The 21,363-nt window shown below is 41.4% G+C and overlaps 1 long non-coding RNA gene across 3 annotated transcripts in view; it reads right to left on the minus strand.

Moving 5' to 3' along the window:
- The window catches only part of LOC120411702, a 33,492-nt gene extending 19,142 nt beyond the window's left edge, over positions 1-14,350 (minus strand). For 2 of the 3 annotated variants that reach the window (XR_005604209.1, XR_005604207.1), the window contains exon 1: positions 1,025-1,195. This is a non-coding gene — a long non-coding RNA (uncharacterized LOC120411702). Of the gene's footprint in view, positions 1-1,024; positions 1,196-14,200 lie in introns of those variants that run through there. The other variant, XR_005604208.1, reaches the window with a different exon arrangement.
- Between the last annotated feature and the right edge of the window lie 7,013 nt (positions 14,351-21,363).

Genomic DNA, 21,363 nt, shown 5'->3' on the forward strand with positions numbered 1-21,363 from the left:
TGAATCTGGTGCCAAAAAGTAAGGAACTTCTTGTGTGCATGGAAGCAACGTGGCAAGCTTTTGCAGACTGCCTACAGACACCTCCCTCTTTACATTCTGCACACACTCTAGCCTGCAGGAGCTGGTTTTGTTTGCAGATGACAGGGTTTCTCAGCAACGTAAGAATGTGAAGCAGAAACTGCATGTGTCAATAAGAACAATGCAGAAAGTCAGTCTTGGTTTCCTTTCACAATCTGGTAGTTTTCCTTTCATGGCTTTCCCCTGCTGTGCTCTTTCCCTGCAGATTACACAACGATTTTCAGAGCCCATCTCAGGTGTGCCACTGCTGTGCACACAAAAATGTCCCAAAGGAAAAGAGGAAATAAAGGGCATAAATGTAAGTACAGCGATTAAATGGTTCTGCTTCACATGCAACTCCACAACACAAATATTCAAGGTCCTGTCTACATAACTGGGAAAAATCTTGGACCTGACGCAGTTTTAGGTCTGTTGATAAGCAGGATTGCACATCTTTACTTTAGCACTCATATTCAACCCAGCTGGGTATTATGAGTGCTGCTGAGTAATCATACTGGTTTTACCTGATCCATGAGTGGACAAGTTAAAAAGGGCTCTAATGATCAGTTCAGCGTTCAGGAAACAAGCATACTAGAAAGCCATTTAAAGTTTTTTTCTTAATGGTTGCATCTTGGAGTAGAACCCTTGGTCTCTTTGGCACTTTTGAAACCACAAGTAACATTCCTCAGTACTGATGTCACCATATTAATCTGATTTTAAATGCAGCCCCCTAACTATCACTGAGAGCTTCTTCTTCACCATTACAGAAATTCATTACCTTTTGCATCAAGCCTCAAACTGATAGGCAATGAGGTGAACTACAGAAATAAAATGGCCCCATGTAGCCAACACCAAAGTGCTCTGTCATTCACACAGCCCCTCTTCAGCTGAGGAGAAGCAAGAACAGCCTTGAGACTCAGCACTTTCGGGAAGGTCCAGCCAGCCAGGCTAAACAATATTCACTTACCAGCTCTAGCTTTGTTTGCAGAACTTGAAACCAAGTGGAAAACAATACCAACAACTCCTCGCCGCTCAGCTCCATTTGTCCTCTAACAGCTTATTTTGGGGAAGGAAAGAAATTTGTTGCTGGACACCCTTCATGCCTTCACAAAGGAGCAGAAAAGAAGTCATGTCTCAATTTCACTGTTCCCAGCAGGCTTATGTCCTGCATACTGTCAATCCAGCCCTGAATATTTATATCACTGCCAGTCAACAGACTGTGTTCTCTCCCAGACTGCCAGCCAAAGTGATTGTTCAGAGCCAAGCTGCTGCTTTTCTTCCCTGTCCTTTCCAAGGGCTCAACTTCACATCAGCAGATAGAGAAAGATCAGCCTGAACAAGGGGAAAATTCACACATTTTTAAGTCTCAAAACAAGAAAGCAGATTCATCCACTGTCATAAGAACCAAGGGCAGAAGGAGCAATCAGTTTGTTTGGTCCAAGATCTTTCGGAAGCGGTGTCGCTTTAGGAGACTGTAAGAATAATACGAACATTTTGGTAGCGAAGCCTGTGAAGAGGGTGGTTGGAGCATCACAGCAGAGGTGACATTTAGCTGGCCACGTGCCTCCCAGCTTGAAGGGATCAATCACTGCCTGATAGAGGAGGTGATGGATTTCAGAACAGAACAGGAACTATAACTCAGTGCTTCCAACATGCTGGATGTCACCCTGACTGTTCATCCAACACGTCCACCACATGACTAAAGGAACTGGGATAGAAATTCTTTTTGTCAGTGTCATTCCTCTGTTTTGTCATGCCCTAGATTACCATCTGACCAGATGGGGTGTCAAAGTTAAATCTGCAGCATCTGTCCCACTCATTATTAGCAGGATGTGGGGAACATATTATTATACTAGTGATACTTGAAGAAGTTATCCTCTGAAGAGTCACAGACCTATTCTGTGACTTATTCAGCACACAAGGGCTTATTTGGCCTGCTTGCAAGATGGAGATAGAATCAGCTTCTCAGAATGTTGTTTTTTTTCCTAAACTCCTCTCTAATTAAGACGTTTTATTTATCCAGGACAGTTAAGTTTTATTTTAATGAACTGCCTTTTGAAACTGTTATGGAATTTCCTCATGCTCTGCAGAAGCAGGGCTCTCCTCACTAACACCAAACAAATTTTGGGATGTCAGCTTTTATTTCCTTCCCAGGCTGCCCACAGTTTTTGACAGTGGGCCAGACTCAAGGACACGATCACTCAAAGAAAATAAATTTTCAGCTAAGGACATTAATTTCCCTATTCGTTAGCATGGTTCACAGCCTCATGGCAGTGGCATTTGCACAGTAACGTGGCTCCAAGGTGAAGACAGGATCATCTTTGAAATGTGGCCTTCCAAGAAACAGAGATCATTATACATACTCTTCATTGTTCCCCAGATATTGAAAAACACATCATTTTGCTAAAACTGAATTACTAATATGAAGACTCTGAAACACTTGTGCCATATAGTTCAGAGGAGGCTCCCTGAGTTCCACTAAAACTAAAAGAAAAGGATGAAAAATACAACTCCTAGTATTTTTGTCTCTATTTAGCTTTTTGGCTGTCATCTTCTGATATGAGGCCCAGTATTTGCTAAATTTCATCCCCAGTTCAGGCCTGGGATGGACTACTTTGACAGCACCTGCATGCACTGCATATGAGCCACACCACTGTTATCTCAGCTCTCTATTTGCCTGGTGCAATAAGCAGAAAAATCGTTGAAGAAAATATAAAAGTATTTCCCCCTTTTTTCAAAAAAGCCAGTAGTAAATTATCTGTGTTAGAACAGGTCTGAGAACCAAGTTTAGATCAAACAGTTATAATAAAAATTAGGACAAGGCAGTAGCTACTAACCATAAAGCAATTTGTGGCCCCTGTTTAAAAGTAGCAAACAGAAAAGTCTAGAATATAAGCCTTAATTTTTTTCCTGCTTCTGAAGCAAAAGACAGAATGGGAATGAGTTCAACCTACTCCAGTTACTGCTAGATGATGGATGACTTCATTCATTCAACTTGCAGCATTCCCTGAGGTTGCCAAGACTCGGAGAAGACAAAACTTCTCCAAATTCCAGCACAGGTCTGCAGGCTTTGCACCTCCAGCACAAGCTGCAAAGCTTGGTGTTCCTTTGGGAAGCACTCTGGAGCGTGGGACATAGGGACTACAGACACTCTGAAATGCCCATGTGGGCCTTGCCAGTATAGAAAAATGTCCATTCAAAAAAGTATTGAAGCTTTACCAAATCCGGCCACCTAACTTCAGACTTGGCAGTTAAAGCCCCAAGCAAACAACAGTATTCCAACAATATTGTTTTTCCGGTGCCTGCAGGGCAGTTTTAGGCTTCTGGTTCTGGCAAGGGAAACCTCTGTTCTTCTGGTGTTCCTGAAATGGAGAACAGTTCCTGCAAGCAGAGGAAGAAAGCTGCAGTCACATGCAGTGTCACACAGATGAAGTCATGCACTGGCATAACAGCGAGTGTTGTCAGTTGTCAAAGGCCATCTGTAGCCAGCAGACTTAAACTGTCATCCTGGAAAAAGATGCAAACAAGCTTAATGGGAGATTGCATTATCCTCTTCCTGGCATTCAATCAATGAAGCTTGTTCCCTGAACAAAGGGCCACATTCTTTCATTTTCTTTTTTTTCTTCTTTAAAAAGAAAATAATTATTTTTTGGCAGTTGCTATATTTTCAAAATGACAGGAAAAATAGGAAGAACCCAAGAACTCCAGAACTGAAGAGTCACTTGTCAAATGTGGCTTGTGTGTACTCGTTTGCTCCTACAGGAAGCGAGGAATTGCTCCACTGTTTGCAGAATTGACTCAGAGTTTTGATTGGAATCATTTAGGGGTGTTCTATGTAAGCAATTTAACATGCTGTTTTGTATGCTTTCTCTGGTCATGGGGGTGTGGGGAGTTATTTTACAGTGTCAAACACACTGTGGGAACTGTTAGAAAGAGATACTAAATAGGAAATCCATTCCTTGGAGCAGGAAATGGAGACACACACTTAGAGATGCTGCATTAAGAGTTCCCGAGGGAAAGTAGTGATTGCTCCCAGTACATTTTGTGTCGCTCCAGCTGGTGTCAGACTTCCAAATCAACCTGCAACAGAAGCCAGATGTGCTGGGGAGAGGTCCCATCCCACCACGTGTAGGCCCCTGGGATGAACAGAGGGAAATATTCTCTGTGTTCCAGGAGGCAAAGATAAATGTGCTTGTTTGGTTGGTCCTAGTGCAGGCGGGGACCAAAGAAGAGGAGCACTGAAAAGTGAAAAATGAGCCTTGGGATCTGTGCCTGGTACTGATGCAAATGAAGGTGAAACTATACAAACAGCAACACAATCAGACCATTCATCAGTCCTTCATTAGCAGCTTTTCTTTGCAACTCCATCAGGAAAGAAAAAACCTTCCCTCTTTTTATGAAGGACCAAGAGGGTTGAGAAGAAAGCCTAATTGGTGAGTGTAGGGCATGCACACTGTAAGGGCATTTGTAATGCAAATGGGCTAGCCCCGAATCCATAGGTGGTGTTAGTGTAATTCAATTTACACAGCCTTTGTACTGCGGAATCTCACTGAGCATGTGATAGGGAACCTCAGCTTGTGGCTAAACAGCGTCTGCCACAACCAGAAAAGCTTCCAGCCACCGTGTTAAGATACAAATCTACACTTGGGCTGAAACCAAAGGCATGTCATCTCACGCAGATTTACAGGAAAGGGCAGATTTCCATAATACTTGCAAATCTCATGTGCTGGCCTTGCTTACCCACAGGAACTCAATTACTCGTAGTGAAAAATGATTGCTTTAAAATCTTTTGCATTCCTTAACCAGAATAAAAGTTTTTCCTCTTCTATCCCCCTGGATGATCTAACATTATAGTTCTGCTTATATATGTATGGATTAGAGTCTAGGCTCCCAGAATTCCATACTGTGAACATTCCTGCCACTCCCCATTAAAACAATCTGATTTGAGCTTTTTACAAACCTTTGTGTCAAAATTTTCCATGCCATTGGCTGCAAATTCTGGAGAGCTTTTGAGCAAGAAATGATTCAGCTGTTTCCAGGAAATAAGTCAGAGGGAAAAACACACTGTCATGGTGATAGTAAAAAAGAAATTTTTAGAGTTTTTAGAGGGTTGGGTTTTGGTTGGTTTTTTTTTTTTATCTGGAAGAGCATGTAACTGGTAGGGTGCATCTTGTTGTCCCTGTAATAAATGCATAAATATTAGAATTATAGAGAATCATAGAATGGTTTGGGTTGAAAAGGATCTTAGAGATCATCTTATTCTACCCCCTGCTATGGGCAGGGACACCTTCCACTCTCCCAGGTTGCTCCAAGCCTTGGCCAACCTGGCCTTGGACACTGCCAGGGATGGGGCAGCCACAGCTTCTCTGGGCAACCTGTGCCAGGGCCTCATCACCCTCACAGGGAAGAATTCCTTCTGTGTATCTAGCCTAAATTCTCCCTTTTTCAGTTTGAAGCCATTCCCCCTTCTCCTGTCACTCCAGATCCTGATGAAGAGTCCCACTCTATCGTCCTTGTAGGCCCCTGCAGATACTGGAAGGTGCTGGGAGGTCTCCACAGGTGAGGTGCTCCAGCCCCCTTACCAATTTCCTGGCCTCCTTTGGACTTTCTCCAACAATTCCATGTCCTTCTCATGTTGGGGGCACCAGAACTGTATACAATATTCCAGGTGGGGTCTCACAAGAACAGAATAGAGGGGGGGAATTGCCTCCCTCAGAAGAATTCTAACTCAGATGTACCTTGTAGAGTTTCTTGAATTTGAAGCCCATAAATTTCTAGAGATCTCAACATCTTTTACAACTCTCTCTGTAATCAGACAGTGCAAGCACTACCCACTTGCAGGACTTTGATCTGTAGTTGCTGAAAACAGGTGCTAGAAGACAAAGGCACTGACAATGGGGCCAGGAACCTGGTTACCCCTGTTCTGCCCATGGTAACCTCCTCCCCAGTGCAAGAAAGCAGCTGTTCTCTCCAGATTGACGCAAGGATGCTATACAGGAAGTGAGCAAAAAGGGATAAAATGTCTTGCTTGCACAGCCACAGAGAGCTGATTCTACCTACTGAAGATTTCACCTATTAAAATAAAATAAAACGTTGACAGGTTACCTAGAAGGATCACAGATGGGGACTTGGGGCAGCACAGCTTGTCTCTTACTTCTCCCTCTTTGTTCCCATCATAACATTTGTAACACAATGCACTGAACTGCTGATCTGTGGCGTGACAGGGCTGGACTTTAACCACAGGGAGACAGGGAGAAAAGCAGAGGCTGAGTGCTCAGCTCAGGCTCTTTGGAGGAGTGCCTTGTACCACACTGGGTCCTGCCTCTGGGCTCACAGGGCAGCCCTGATGCAATTCCAAGTGTGCTTGCATGTCAGCTGAAACACTGCTGCAGAAGTAGGATTAAGGGAAATTAATACTTCAAGAAGAAAGTGCAAAAATACCAATAATCCATAAGTAATTTGAAGGACTTCTTCAGGAAAACTAACACAGCTATAGAAATACCATTAAACTCTGTGGAAATACAAGGAGGAACAAAAGAAATTCAAGACCAAAAGGGATTAAGCCTTTGGAAACAGACCAACAGCCAAGGATTCTTTGGATTTAAGGTCAGCCTTAGCCACTGGCTGCATTGCAGAAATCGTATCTGAACAGATTAAAATAAATGCAGATTTCAGCATTGTGGTGCCTGAGCCTGAACACTTGCCAGCCCTGTCCTTGATTTGACTCCTGCTTAACTCTGTACCAGGTCTGAGCAGCGCCTCTTCAAATCATGGCTGATCAATAAGGATCTTTAATGCATGAGCTACCCTGTTATGAAATATATAATACAGATAACTGACAATAGGAGACAGAGGAATTCAGAGGAGGAGGCTGAACTTGAACACATGATGCACTATCAATTTGTGCAGTATGTGCTTGTGTACCTGGCTGCTACAGATAGTTGGTAGTATGGATAGGTAGATGTGATTCCCAGAATCAAACCCTAGTGAAATCAAAGGGTAGGTGGAAGATTGGTTATAGCTGGGAGTTATCTCAAACATCTGTGCCAAAGTAGTTAAATAAAGATGGCCAGGTCCAGACATTCACACGTTGTTCTTGCCAGTTTGGAAGGGACTATTTCAATCAAAAGGTGGGCATACAAAACAACAGGAATCAAAACTGGAGAAACAACTGTCCATGGTGTTCCCAAACCATCCACAGGCTCAAATGCAAATCTTTAATTCTAGCTAAAATTAGCACAGCTGGTATTTATCGACCCGGATTTATTTCAGACTCTGCCTTTACATCTCCCTTTACATGAAAATAACACGCCTTTAGAGCAATTTAACATGCACAGCTGCTGAACCTGTCTAAGCATGACTCAGAGTGAAACATGAACTGCACAGCAGGAAACATGGCCCTTGCTCTGGGATTTCACAGGCCTAGATCCCAACTCATCATTATTCACATTGGACTTCAAGGAGAAGCTGAGGCAATGACCAATACACAAATGACCCTTGTGGGGCCTGAAAGAACACAAACTGGGATCAGGAACAGTGCAGGCTGCTGAACATTGGACAATTTAGTTCACCCTCTACAATTTAAATCCTTACAAATTGGAATTATATGCAAGGTGCAATGTTTCTTCAGTAAAGTAAGAAGGCAGGCGAGACCTCCTCTGTGACCTCCCTGAGGTTCAGTTCTGAGAAAAAGGAAGGAACAGTCAGTTTGGCTGACTCAAGTTTGCCTGTTTTTCTGGCTTTTTAAGCAAAGCTGACTCACATTTTTAAATTGTTAGTAAACAAATTTTCAGAAATAAAATAAGGCAGGTCACGAAGAAAACTAATGAATATTTCTGATGGGCATTTCAACTTTACAGGCCGTTTGCAGGGCGGTCTGTTAACATGGACACATGGCCTCTTGAATTAAGAGGCAGTGCTAAAGCCACATGCAAACCTAACTGGATTTCAAACTGGACACCTAATTAAACTTCACAGATTACATCAAAAGAATTAAAACCATCCTTTTTTTTCTCATACATCATTCTCAGGAATTCATTTTAGTAGTATCAAAAGAGTTATTGCTATTTGGATGCAGTTTCAACATCCCTTTCAGATAGAGAAGAGACCCAAGACATTATCTCCTTCCACTTCAGCATCCTTTCTTGCCTAATTGCTGATGCTTGTGCAGCCCTTAAAAACATTCTACAGAAATTACTGGCCCCACCTAACAATCGTTATTCACAACTGATAAAGCTTTTCCTATAGCACACAGAATATTTTCCCTAGATTGAAGTGGGAAAACCAGAACTGGATCCTTACTGAAGCCTGAGATACAATTCATAGAAACCAAAACTAGTTTTAAACAAGCCCAGCTTGTTTGACTGAGACCTGGAAGTTCCATGGCTGCAGCAATCCTGAGGAGAGTCTGCCATGGGCTAATTTTCCCTGCTTCTGGACAGCCTAGTTCAGGGTCAGGTTGGATTCCTGGAAGTCACAATGCAATTTGCAGTGCAGACATGGCTTGAGGCGGAAAGTAAGCACTTACATTCAGCCTGAAGTCATCAGGAGTGTCCTGTTGGGATTACATCATCCTGGATTTACTTTTCCTTTTTAAAAACAGTTCTTCCAGATGCTACAGCTCAAAAATAAAGCAAAAGAACAGCAACAGATGTACACTGGTTTCTTTAGTCCAGTGGTGAGGCATCAACAGTTCTTATCAACAACTCTTATTTCTATATCCTTAAAAAAGAAGATGTTCTTGAAAAGCCCTTGTGAGGGAACTAACAATGAGTGCTGCTGGGTAATTTTGATCACTGATATATGCTTGGGAATCTCCTAGGCAGTAGCCAAGATGATCTATGTGCAAAGAGGTCCTTTTGGCTGGATGCTGGTCTGCAGGAAGAGACCAATTTTAAAGCACAGGCACATTTTTAAAACAACAGATGTTCTGATGCACCAGAAAGGAAGGGGAAAATAGTGTTACCACAGAGCTTGCCAGGTGTGTTAGCACTGCAACACGGAAGCCTCCTAACTCATGTGCAGCAAGAGATTGCACTACATGGAAGTATTTTGGTTTGCAGAACTGTCTCCATTTCCCAGGATAAGGAATAACTTCTCATACACAGTTCAAGAACAAAATTATATAGGCACAGCCTATGTTCATGAGAAAAGTTTTTCTCACACAGGATAAATGGAGATTCCCTTAGTGGAAGAAATGAAAGGTTTTCTGTTCTGTCAATTCTGCCAAGAGTGATGTCAAAGACACAATATACATACCTGACATCTAGATGGAAAAAAATCCTCCTTATTTCTAGCCCAGGAAAATTCAGAACTTGAACTGAGCTTTAGAAATCAAGCTTTTAATGGGATTCCCATAGACCTTCAAACAGCCCATAGATGCAAGGGAAGTTAAGATCCAAATTGAAGCTTCTCTTTTAGGTCCCCCTGTATGCCTGAAAACATCTATCATACATGGAATTATCCTGTCCTGAAGTGTGGTAGCTCAAAAAGAAACATGAACATCTCCCAGGACCAGGCTCAAAGCAATTGGGAGTGGGTTTTCTGGTTTGGGGAAGTGAATTCAATGCCTGCCAACACCAACATCTCAGGTAGAAGTGCAGCAGCTGTTGCAACTATCATGCCTGTGTTCCTTATATTCAACTTTTACCTCAAAAACTACTAGTAGTAGTAACAGTTATATTACTTGTGACTAAAAGTGAGAGGGAGCCAAATGAGTTAAAAGCAGCAAATTTGAAGCAAATTTCCAATTATGAGTAAACTCTTTTAGAAACTTCAGGTTAAATGAACCACAGATGCAATTTGTTTATGGCCATATTGTAAATTGTGGGAAGACTGAAGCAGTCCAGTGTCTCTCGGTTTATTTGGAATGAACAGAGTTTGCCAAAAGAAGAGGATGTCTCTGTCAATGAATGTGCAATCTCAAGGACAGCAGCGCCTGGCACGTTAGCTTGGTACTCTTATTCTATCATAAGAAAGATGAAGACATATTTCTATCAGATCAACACTGACTCAGCACTAGGAAAATATTTATCCTTCCAGTTTCTTCTAAGGTGCAATTATGATTGTAATTTTACACAGGGCAGAATGGTAACAGACACTAATCAGGTCCCTTAATTATCACCCACTGAAAGCTTGACAGTGTTGTTCCAGGGTAAACTTTGTTCTGCAAGCAAATATATTTATTTAGCATTTCTCTCTATCCCGGAAGCCATGAGCAGCTCAACAGGTATGTTTGGGAATTGCTGCTTCTCTGTGTTTGGGGCTTCAGCAGCAGCCAACTGATGCACCCAGCCAGGCCATGTAGAGTGATGGCAGCCAGAGCTTCCACGCTGTGCAGAGGGCTTAGACAAGGACATTTGTTGTCATGAATAATCCCCTCAAGTCCACAGACAGCCCAAGTAATGTCTATATCCACTGATTTTAGGGGGAGACACTCTTAAAGGCTCAGGGTGTCATGCCTGGAACTAAGTTTCCTTTTCCCTAGCAACAAAGCAGGTAAAGATTGGTATTTACTGCAGAAAGCTATTACAAGGGTTGCATAATGTTGGCAGAGTGCCGGGAGCATGAAATATACCTCATATCATTAAGTATGTGACAGATGTACCTGCAGAGAACTCATTAATTCTAATTTCTATTCCTGTTAGACTAGAAATATTAGCATCTAATTGTTAGTTTCTAAAATAACTCTGACTAACTTTTTTTAACTTAAAAACTGTGTCAGCATTTATTTTGGAATATCAGATGAAGTCTGTTCTCTTGTATGCCCCTCAAGTAGTGTGTTACAATAACCTCAATTACCTAACAGAAAATGGTGGGGCCTCAGCAGGAAGGCTTTCTGCAAGGCTTTAAGGAGGAGCTGGAAGATCTCTGCTCAGTAAACCTAAATGAAGAAACCTTCAGTGGCACAAGAAAATTCTGAAAATGAAAGCCAAACCCACTGCATGTGTGAGGCACAAACACTACGGCAGCACTGTAAGTATTCTGAGGTTTTATTGCAGTGCCCATCCAGGAGCAAAGGGCTGAGTGGAGACACAGCTAGCAGCAGCAGCAGCATGCAGTCTGGTATAAAGAAAGCCAAAGAAATTTGCATATCTTCTTTCCTTAGAGAACATCTAGTGGAAGAAATGCTGAATTTCTCTCTTTCGATGCTTTTTTCCCCCTGGAAGTCTCAAGATCAGTTCATTCTGCACAGAAACCAGGGCCTGGAAGTAATACCAATAGTTGTGTACAAAACCCTGCAAAAATGAATCCATTCATCTTAGTGCCAGACAGAGCTCACCCTCCCAAACACTGCTTCCCCGGGAAGGACAGCAGGACACCACATGTTGTTCCGTACAGCAGCATATGGGGACCAGGAATTTACTGTAGGTTTCCCCAGACTGCAGCTTTGGGGACAAAATCTTCTATCAGCTTAGACCTCTCAGCCTGTCTCACTAGCATCTGGTGACTCAAAAGCCTGAGAGAGGAAAACTTCATTTAACCAGAAAGATACCACAAAATGGGTATTCACAGCGGAGCAGCAGTACCTTTGAGTAAGGTACACTGAGTAAGAAAACCAACTGTGTGTGAGAAAAAACTAGACCATGAAATAGAAACACTGCTTTAACACCACAGTTTGCAGCAATTACAACCCTGGTCAATAACAAAGTTGGAAATAAACTTACTGGCCAACAGATCTTTGCAGGAAATAAGCTGTTTAATTATTTAATTATTTGGGGAGGGAGCTAAAGAGAAGGGAAATGCAGAGAATAAACATGTGGGAACGTAGACATTTGCATAGCATGGCAGCACAAGTGTGGACAGGAGAAATCCTGGTGTGGCTTTGCTGAGCTGTTTCCCACAGTGCACGTACACAGCAGGGAGGAACTGCATTTGCATAGGCAAATCGGGGCAGTTTTCCCTCTCTGCTCACCTCACTGCCAATTACTTATTTTTTATTTGATGGTTCTGTTCATCTAGAACACAGGTCTGTCTTGCTGAGGCTGAGGGTTGTCTTTGTTCATGGAATAACATGCTCAAACACTCCGCAGCAGGAGGCCTCTGCCAGTGACTCCAAGTCTTAGAAGCTTTTTCTTCCAAGTGTGCTCAGTGAGTAGCAACATTTCCATAGGATCTGAGGAGTTTTACCGCCACAATTTTATTTTTAATTCTGACTAAATATTCACAGGCTACATTTCTACCTTGGACTTCTTTTTGTTTGATTAGGTTTTTGGATCAGCACAGTGTGGTATCTCACCATGCACAAGAGTTCAGCCTCTGTCCATTCCTTCAGTACCTTGCACACTGCAATCTCACAGAACTCTAGAGTCCCTGCTGAGTGCAATGAAAGTCTGAGATCTGTTTCTAAGCAGTACCGTAACTCTTAAACCTCTAATAATATTTGCACTTTGGGAAACCAAACCAAATTTGGGTTCTTAACTAGCATCACTGCAAAAAAATAGCTTTTCTGTGAAACAAATCACGGCACATGAGCAAATGGCATATTGAATTTCTGAACTACTGCTAAGTAAGGAAGCAAACCTTAGGAAAGGATAACATTGTTGCTTTGAAGTGCAGCAAGGCTGAGAAAATGTTTTTGACAGGTCTTAGGAACAGACTTCTGCTCAGCTTGGCACATTTTCTTTGTGCCACCCTAAACTATACTGAGAATTACAAAGAGGACACATGGAAGAGAAGAGACAAATGGACTTGTAAAGGGTCAAATAATTCAACAGAAGCCAGAGAATAAATGGAAATTATAGACACCAGTTTCATACTTTCAATCCAATGTACAACTTCAGTGACGTGCCATTTAGGCTTTATGTTAAACATAGGTAGGTAATACATTATATGCTACAATACACTGAAAACAACATATTTTAAGCAACTTCTGTTCCATGTACTCTGTGGGATTGTATCTGTAGGACTATTGAAGGGTATTCCTGCTATTCTCTCAGTAAAGCTATTAGTACAAATGGGACCAACTCCTACTGTCACAGACAGCATAATGCTAAAAGGTTTAATAGGCTGTTTGGCAGGAGACAGACAGAATAGATTCAGCTGCTAAAATGGTGACACTGACACTTTGCCCTTCGTTACCCGTGTTCTTATCTTTCCCCACAGAAAAATCAGTGTTGGATGGTGCAAGCTGTCAGTCTGTGGGTCTGTAGTTAGGCTGCACTACAATGGCCCTGCTTCACAAAGAGGAATTTATTTCCCAGGAATATTTGTAATCTGTTGCTATTAAAGGTTTAATTAAATATAGCTTTAGGGTACTAATTAATACATAATAATTACATGCTCTGACTCTCCTCCACACCCATCATCTAGCAAACATACAAGATTAAATCAAAATAGGCGCACAAAGTATATTCGTGGCATGGCCTCACTTCCTTCCCATTGAATTCAACAATAAAGATCTGAAATAATCAGGCAGAGAATTCTGTAGAGAATAAATTGCCTAAAAGTAAATTTTTGTAACTTGACAAGCTGGCATTACATGACAGTTTTAGTATTCATTTATGGATCACAGTTTTATTTCCAGTCCTGCCGACATTTTAAGGCACACACCAGGGAAAGGACACCTGAATAGAATTGTGCAGACACATTGGGTACCCTGAAACAGTTAAAAAGAAAGATATGTGGCAGAAAAAATAATCATCCAGTCCAACAGAACCAAACCAAGCTGTACACCAGATAAAACCCAATATAAATATTGTGCTTTTCCAACCAGAAAAGGGCCAGGCAGTTTTTTGCATCCTTCACAATTAATAGGCCAGAGCACTGTTCCCAGAGTTCTCTACTCCCTCAAGAATGCTTATCTAATCCATCTTTAATCCCTCTGTGTTTTCACCTGAGTGCTGAGAAGAAGAGAAGAAAGCTCCAACATCTAGGCTCCCATCTTATTCTCTCCAGTATTTATGAGAGCAAAGAAATACTTGAACACATGTTGCAGAGTATGACTAAGCAAAAAAAAAAAAATCATTCCTGACATGCCATCCCTGTTACACCCACCCAAGGAATTATTTATTTGCAATGAGCCAACCTTCTGCAAGGCTTTACAAGGGGTTTATCTGCCACATGAATTTGTTTCACACAAGTCACTACTTAATGAAGCCACATCTGGAATGAGGGATTTTTTTCCTCCCGCCACGGGCATTACCCTCTGAATCCTGCAGCGCTTCTCTGTCCCTGTCACCAGCACTGCAGCCAGCCTCCACACAGCTTCGGTTTTACACGGAGCAATGGGTGGGCGTCGCTTCGGTGCATTACTTGTTGCTGTAGGATTTAACTCCTGGAGGCATCCCACGGGGAGGCCATTGGGAGCTGCACCAGGTGACGCCGAACAAAGACCCGGCGAGGCACTCTGTGTTCTCGGGCTCCACCTGCCGGCAACTCATTGATTTCGGCCACCTCTGTGCTTCCAAGAGGAATTTTCCCTTCCAGAGATCGAAGTGTGCTACCCACAACGTCCAGCAAAGCTCCTAAAGCATACCCTGTTCTGTTTATGCTGCTGCTGGTACCCCACCGTGTCTCAACAGTTGATACCAAGCCCCAAAATGTAGGTCTCAACTGCATGACTCTAAGCCTTGTGGTCATTCTGACCAGCAGTGAGGCTGATTCACCTTTTGATAAGAGATAAAAGTGTGTTTTGTGCCAAGATCTGGACTCAAACCCATGAATCCTTCAAGACCATGAATCACTATTTTCCTGCAGCTCACAAACACACGGATGTAAGACTCCAGTTCATGCCTATTCCTAGTCCAGACTTACTCTCTCTCTGCAGACAAAGGCATCACACACTGTTCTGGAAAGAACAAACTGTTGTTTGTACAGATCTCTGTCATTCCAAACCCAGAAGAATAAATACCTCCAAGAGTCAGATATTCCCATGAGGCACAAGAGAATTTGCCATTTTTTGTGTGTGACAAACAGAATCTAAATTTACAAGTGTATGAATCAAACAGGGAATTTCCAGAAGCATTTTAGAATGAGAAGACCATTGAGCTGTCCCTCTTCAAAAAAAACCTCCTGCCACATGTAGGCTGTAGAATGAGGAAGAAATTCAGCTCTAAAATTCTCTGCCAATGACACAAAACTCAATTTGGAAGCATTAGCTAAAGAAAAATACAAACCTGTTCCTAAAACCACAGCTATGAAGACAAATTGCATATACTCACCAAATGGAAATGAGAAGTATATTTAATAGCAGGGCTTAGCAGAAGCAAGTGTACAACTATTAAACCCTGTCATACATTTTTTTGCCAAAGGATCAACCCTAAGAATAACTAAACCCACCCTGTAAGTATCTCAGTGCAAAGAGGATTTAGACATGTGCAACTAATGAGGGATATATTAATCCTGATGCATAAGAATATTTATACCCATACTCAGTGCTGAAGGAAAATCCTGAATATAACCTTGTATTCAAATATTCCATGAACAGCTGCCAGTTCCTGTTTGCACTTCAAATCCCAGCCTGGAATGCAACTGTTGGGATGCAAATTCACGCAGCATTACTTGTCTATGAGTCTAATTAAAGATACAGACCTGCTGCAAATGGCAAAGCAATGCTGGTTCAGCTGCACATGGCACTGATCCTGCATTGCTCCTGTGCTCACACAGAACCTTCAGTAACCCACCAGTCTTCAATCCAGTTTCAAATATCCCGGCGGAGAAAACTACACACAAGTGAACAACACTTCCATAATACCCACACTGTAAAGAAATACCTCCTCCTAACCAGAATAATTTCACTTTTCAGAGTTTTCAGTTCAATACTGATATGGCTGATAGGAATGTAAACAATCCCATTCATTCTTTGGGCTCCTATGTCTCCTTCTACTGAAGAGTTCAGTGAAAAGGAGCTTTTTGTATACTAAAAAAAAATCCCAAAAAACCAAAACAGACTCCCCTAGAGGAACTAAAAAGGAAAGGTGTACAAGCTGTACACCCACCAGCTGAAGGGCCACTGGATGACAATCTTTTCTACCTGAAAAATAAAGATATACCTGTCTTCTGACATTCCTTCAGTCTTTTTTAATGAATTCATGGTTGCTTTCTTGAGCATTGCCTGCTGTTTGCCCAGAAACATTTGCATTATTTGATTTTCACAGCTCAAGGAGTGCCTATGCTCCCTTAAATTTCTCTATCCTCTCCTATAGTTTTCTCCTGTTTTGTTTTTCTACCATCTGAGAGTTCAGAAACAATATTAAACTTCCCTCTTCTCTTTCCTCCTCCATCACTTGCATCCAGGTCTCCTCTTCCAGCTTTCCTTTCTGTGCAGCAATACACTGTCCTTCTCTGCTCTTCCTGTTCTTGAGCCATCCACTCATCCATGAAAGCACTGATGAAAAGGGTTACAAAACAAAACCTATTTATGTACCTGATGATGTGACACATACAATTTTATGGAATAATATCACACATACACGGTACAAAGTCACAGCTTTCTACCAAATGTGAGATCCTGGATGCTCTGCTGAAAAACATTAAATACCAGTTAAGTGCCTCAGATTCCAGCACAGAATCACCATCCCTTCTGCCAGCTCTTATCTCCTGTTCTTTCCATAGCAGTCATTATCTTGCAGATGACTCTTAGCTAACTTTTCTTCCCCTTCTGACACCTTTCCACTTACCTTACCACTCCCTACCCTGATCTAATAAATTCTGTTTATTCCTCTTATTGGTTCTAAATTCTACATCTCATTCCAAAGAATTCTCTCAGTGGGGACTGATAGAAACATAGCCAACTGTTCTTCTCAAGAGATGAACTTCAAACTTGGAGGCAAAGTGTGAAAACTTGAATGAGTATTTGTTTTGCAGCAGTGGCAAAACCACTTCCACCAGCCCCCTGCAGCCTTTGGGAGCACTCCGCAGCCCAATCAGCATGAACAAGTCTGCCAACATCATTGTTCTGCTGCTGCCTTCACTACCCATTTTAATGGGAAAATACACAGGAGGAAGTTACGATTTCTATTACCATGCTGCACAAGAGCCCTGCTCAAGAACAAGATTCATTTGCAGGACAACTATATATAGAACAAAAGACAATCAGTGCTCCAAGGAATTTATCCTCTGAGATGAGACACAACACATGTAAACTTTCTACAAGGGAAGTAATGAGATAATAGTATTGGCCAACATGAGAAGTGCTAATCATACAATTATGATCAAGATTTTTGTCAGCATCACTGTAAGAATTCATTTCAGAACTTTCAAAAAATGACCATGAAAACAATCATTTTGATCCAAACAACATAATTCTTTGCAATTAAAGAGAAAAATCTTGTTGTTGATAGAAACTTTGACTGCAGTGCAACTTGTAAAGATTAAGATGCTTTTTTTTACTGTAACTGACATAATGCAAAGCTTTTTTCCACTAAACAGCTAACAGAGAACAGCAGTAAAATTTATGTGAAGGAAAACCTGGATCCTTCATAAGATGTGATAGATATAAATGTCAGTTCAGCCAATCAATTTTAATTAACTGGAAATCAGAATTGCAAAGACAGACTGCAGTAAAGCCTACAGTGTTCATGTTCTGTTACTGATGAAGTAATAGCTATTAAATCAAATTATAATGAAGAGATAATGTTAAGAATTAAGAAACATTTCTTTTTCATCAGTGTTAAGTTTAAAGACATTTCAGTAACAAGCCCTCACTTTGACCAGCTTTGATAATGGGATCAATACTGCAAAGGCATTTGTAGAAACGCTAATGGAAAGTGGGAGGGGTGATCTTTTTCCTTTTAATATTTTCCTTCTTAAGAGGGGATGATCATAGACACCATCTTCCCTACTTGGTAAACCAGTTACCAGAAACTTTCTGATTCTGATTCTTGGGGCAAGGCCCTCCCAAAACATAGACCATGGTCTCCTGAGACCCAAGGGGAGGAGAAGCCCTGAGTGCTGCCAATGGCTCCTCGAGGTCCCACTGCTTGTCTGTGAGCCAGAAGAGCTTTGCTACTGGCCCAACACAGATCAGATGAGATGCCTCATCCCAAGTTTACCAGGTAAAGTCACTTGCATGAACCCTCAAGCACGCCATTCCAGGAGGATATTAACACTATCCAGAACCTGGCACCTCATTCCATCTGCTCACCTCTTGCAAAAGCCAAGACAGGGAAAGAAGCTGCTCCAAACGGGAAACTTAGAAAGCAGCATAACTGCAGTGCTTTGAAGGAGCCTCTGGCACCATTGTCTCTACAAGAAGGGCAAATATCTTCTCTGAAACATGTACTAATATTCTCCCTCCTCTTTCCTCCACCCTTTCTACAGCCCTCGGGAAATCTCTCTCCTCCCACTCCTTACAGTTTCCTTCTGTGTTCCTCTGCTGCTGAATGATCCTGTTGCCTGAGCAACGGCAGCTGAGGAGGGGAGCAGGGAGAGGGGCCTGGCCCAGCCGTGTGCTCTGGCAGCAGCTCTGCGCTCTGAGCCCACAGCAGCAGCCTCAGGAAATGAGCAGTTCAGCTGAGTGAGGTGCAACCTCCTTATTAGTGCTGGGATTTTGCAACCACCTTATATTTTTGTGCAATTACGAATAAAATAACCTAACACTCAAGGCTGTCAAGCTGTAGTTGTTCAGCTTATCTACACACCTAGATTATATTCATAATGCAATCACATTTGTTACTCTTTAATTTTGGTCCTAGTAGAACTCAGATGTACAAATTAACCAGCAATTAATCTCTAGAATCAGAAACTGCTCTAAAAAATTCAAATTATTATGCAGTGTCTCTCTCCCCCTCTGCTCTTTTCATTGTGTATTTTAGAATTCAGAAAAGTAACCAAAACAAAAGTGTCTATCAATGACCTTTCCAGATCTACTTCAATATTTGTAGTGTGCTTTCTTTTCATCTTTGCTGTCTGTCTCCTGGTATTTGAACAATATCTGGTGAAATGAGAATGTAGTCTCGGTGCTATAGCTGTGCAGGAAATAATAATCTCTGCAAGATATCCAGCAGAGATTTCTTTTCTAATATCGTTTTATTGGAAGAAATCTTTTTTTTTTTTTTTTCTTTTTTAATAGCATTCTTCTTACACGGTTTTGTGTTCCTACAGTTTATGAAACTCCACGGGCTGCCTCCCCCTCCCTTGATGGTTTATGATCAAAATGCTTGTAATTGGCTACTTGCTGCTCTGATGATTACAAGAGGGAGGGTTGTGCGGGTTTTCCTGCTTTTGAGCAACTATCACTTGGAACATCAAGCACGGAATATCTGTCCTGATACATCTTAAATGAGTGTAGCTACTATGACACTTCACTCTCTTTTTATTATAATTTAACTTTTACTCCTAGTTAGATGTTCCAGTTGCATCAGGCACTAATGTTGAGTTATTAGGAAATTATTTGACCTTTAAAATTTCATATCGATGTGAGCTTCATTCTAAATTAATTTACTCCATCTTATCCAACTGCCTTCAGCAGCTGCCTGCATGCTAATCCTGTCCCTTGCACTGTATTTATAGAGCTTTTTAAAAAAATTCTTTTAGACTATGCTTATTTTTGTTCAGCATAAAATAGAGAACAACTGGGGTTTAAGCCCAACAGACCCAACCACAAAAAGCTCAGAAGCTAATCCTTCATTTTTTGCTCTGCTTTCTTCAGAGATAACCTACTTCCATTTTCAGCTATCCAGCAGAACAGTCAGACTGAGTATCACTGGAGCAAAACACAGTCCAGAATTTATGGCTTACCAAATTCAGGGAGAAGCTTTAATTGATGAAGTCTGGAGCGCTGTGACTAGACAGCAGATTCCATCAATTAATTTGGAATAGAACTACCAGGATCTCTCAGGGTATCTGGAAGTTTCAAAACCATCTGTCAAAAGTGTTGCTGTCTCTAGGCCATAGGTAATTGTGCCTGGGAGAGCCTGGATCACTGGCCAGAGGTGCCTTTTCCACAGCTCTGACTAATGGCTTCAACAAATCAGGTGGCTGCATCCAGCTTCTAGAGCAGAAAGAGTCATGGAGTTCAGGCGAGGAAAGGGACTAAGGCCAAACATCCTTAGTGTGACTCATGGATTTCGATGGGATTACAGAGGGATGGAAATAGACCACATTTACCATATTAGGTCACCATGCTAATATCATTAATCTTCTGTCAGGGAAAGATTGCTCCTCCCATGCTGAGATTTCAAGTATAAGGATAATTGGCCCAGGGGGGTACAAGGAAGGTAGAAGAAGAAAAGTGAAATAATGGTAAGAGCTTGAAGAAACAACTTTAAAAAATTTGAATATTCTGATTTCCCTTAAAAGGTCCTATTGAATATCACTTATAGACTCTTATCAATATAAACCCTCACCAATACATTTATCATTTATCTGTTTATCAACATGAATTCTTTTATACAGATAACCTTCTACCTGTGATTTTCATTTGGTAAAAGCTGTATCACAAAATTTTATTTGGCTTTGGATAACTTCAGAAAACCTAACTCTCACATCACATAAGAGATTTGTGATTAAAGGATGCAAAAAGCTTAGTTATGCCCATCTTCACTCCATAAAACTTGTCAGAGTAGTATTAAAAAAAAACTCACAAAGACAAGACTTCAATAAAAATAATATTATCACTTTCTCAAGCTCTAATGAAACTTCTCAGCAAGGGGGTGGAGCAAAACCATCTTATAACCATCTTATATGTGGTAAGGGCACTCAGCAGGAAGTGGATCTTGGATGGGCTTTGCACTTTGGCCAGTGAATAACGAATTAAAGACAGAAGATGGATAATGAATTACTTTTAAATCGGAAGAATTCAATGAAGTAGGAAGAACAGCTTATGACTTCCTCCTTTAGATAAGTGTCCTGGGCATTAGGCTATGTAAGTAACCTGCCATTTCCTCTTATTCCCATATCTTTAATCTCCCATTCAGTAAGATCTTGTGACAGCCTAATTTCCTCATAAATCAAGGTATAAAGCTGTGGCTGATCTTTGGGAGTGACTGCAGCACACCAGACAAGTACAGACAAGAATAAATTCAGCTTCTCAGAGCTTGGCAATCATAAATTGCATAGGACCACAATGACATATTTTGACCAGACAGTTTCATCCAAAAGTCAGTCAGACACTGAGAAAATGATAAATTCTGAGTTTGATTAATAAATAAGAAAAAAGAAATATGAGTACTGCCAGTATCTGAAACGTTTCAGAATCTCTCATCAGTGAGTGAGGTGACAGGACAGCACTCGTGTTTCTCCTTTTGTGAAACCACCTACCTTTTCTTCCTAATAATATCTGAGATTGGAGACAGTTTTTATTTTTTTCAAGATAAAAGTGACTGAAAATTCCTGAGGTTGCTGAATAATACATCTAATTTGGTT

The sequence above is a fragment of the Corvus cornix genome, chromosome 3, assembly GCF_000738735.6.
Source record: "Corvus cornix cornix isolate S_Up_H32 chromosome 3, ASM73873v5, whole genome shotgun sequence".
NCBI classification, from domain to species: domain Eukaryota; kingdom Metazoa; phylum Chordata; class Aves; order Passeriformes; family Corvidae; genus Corvus; species Corvus cornix.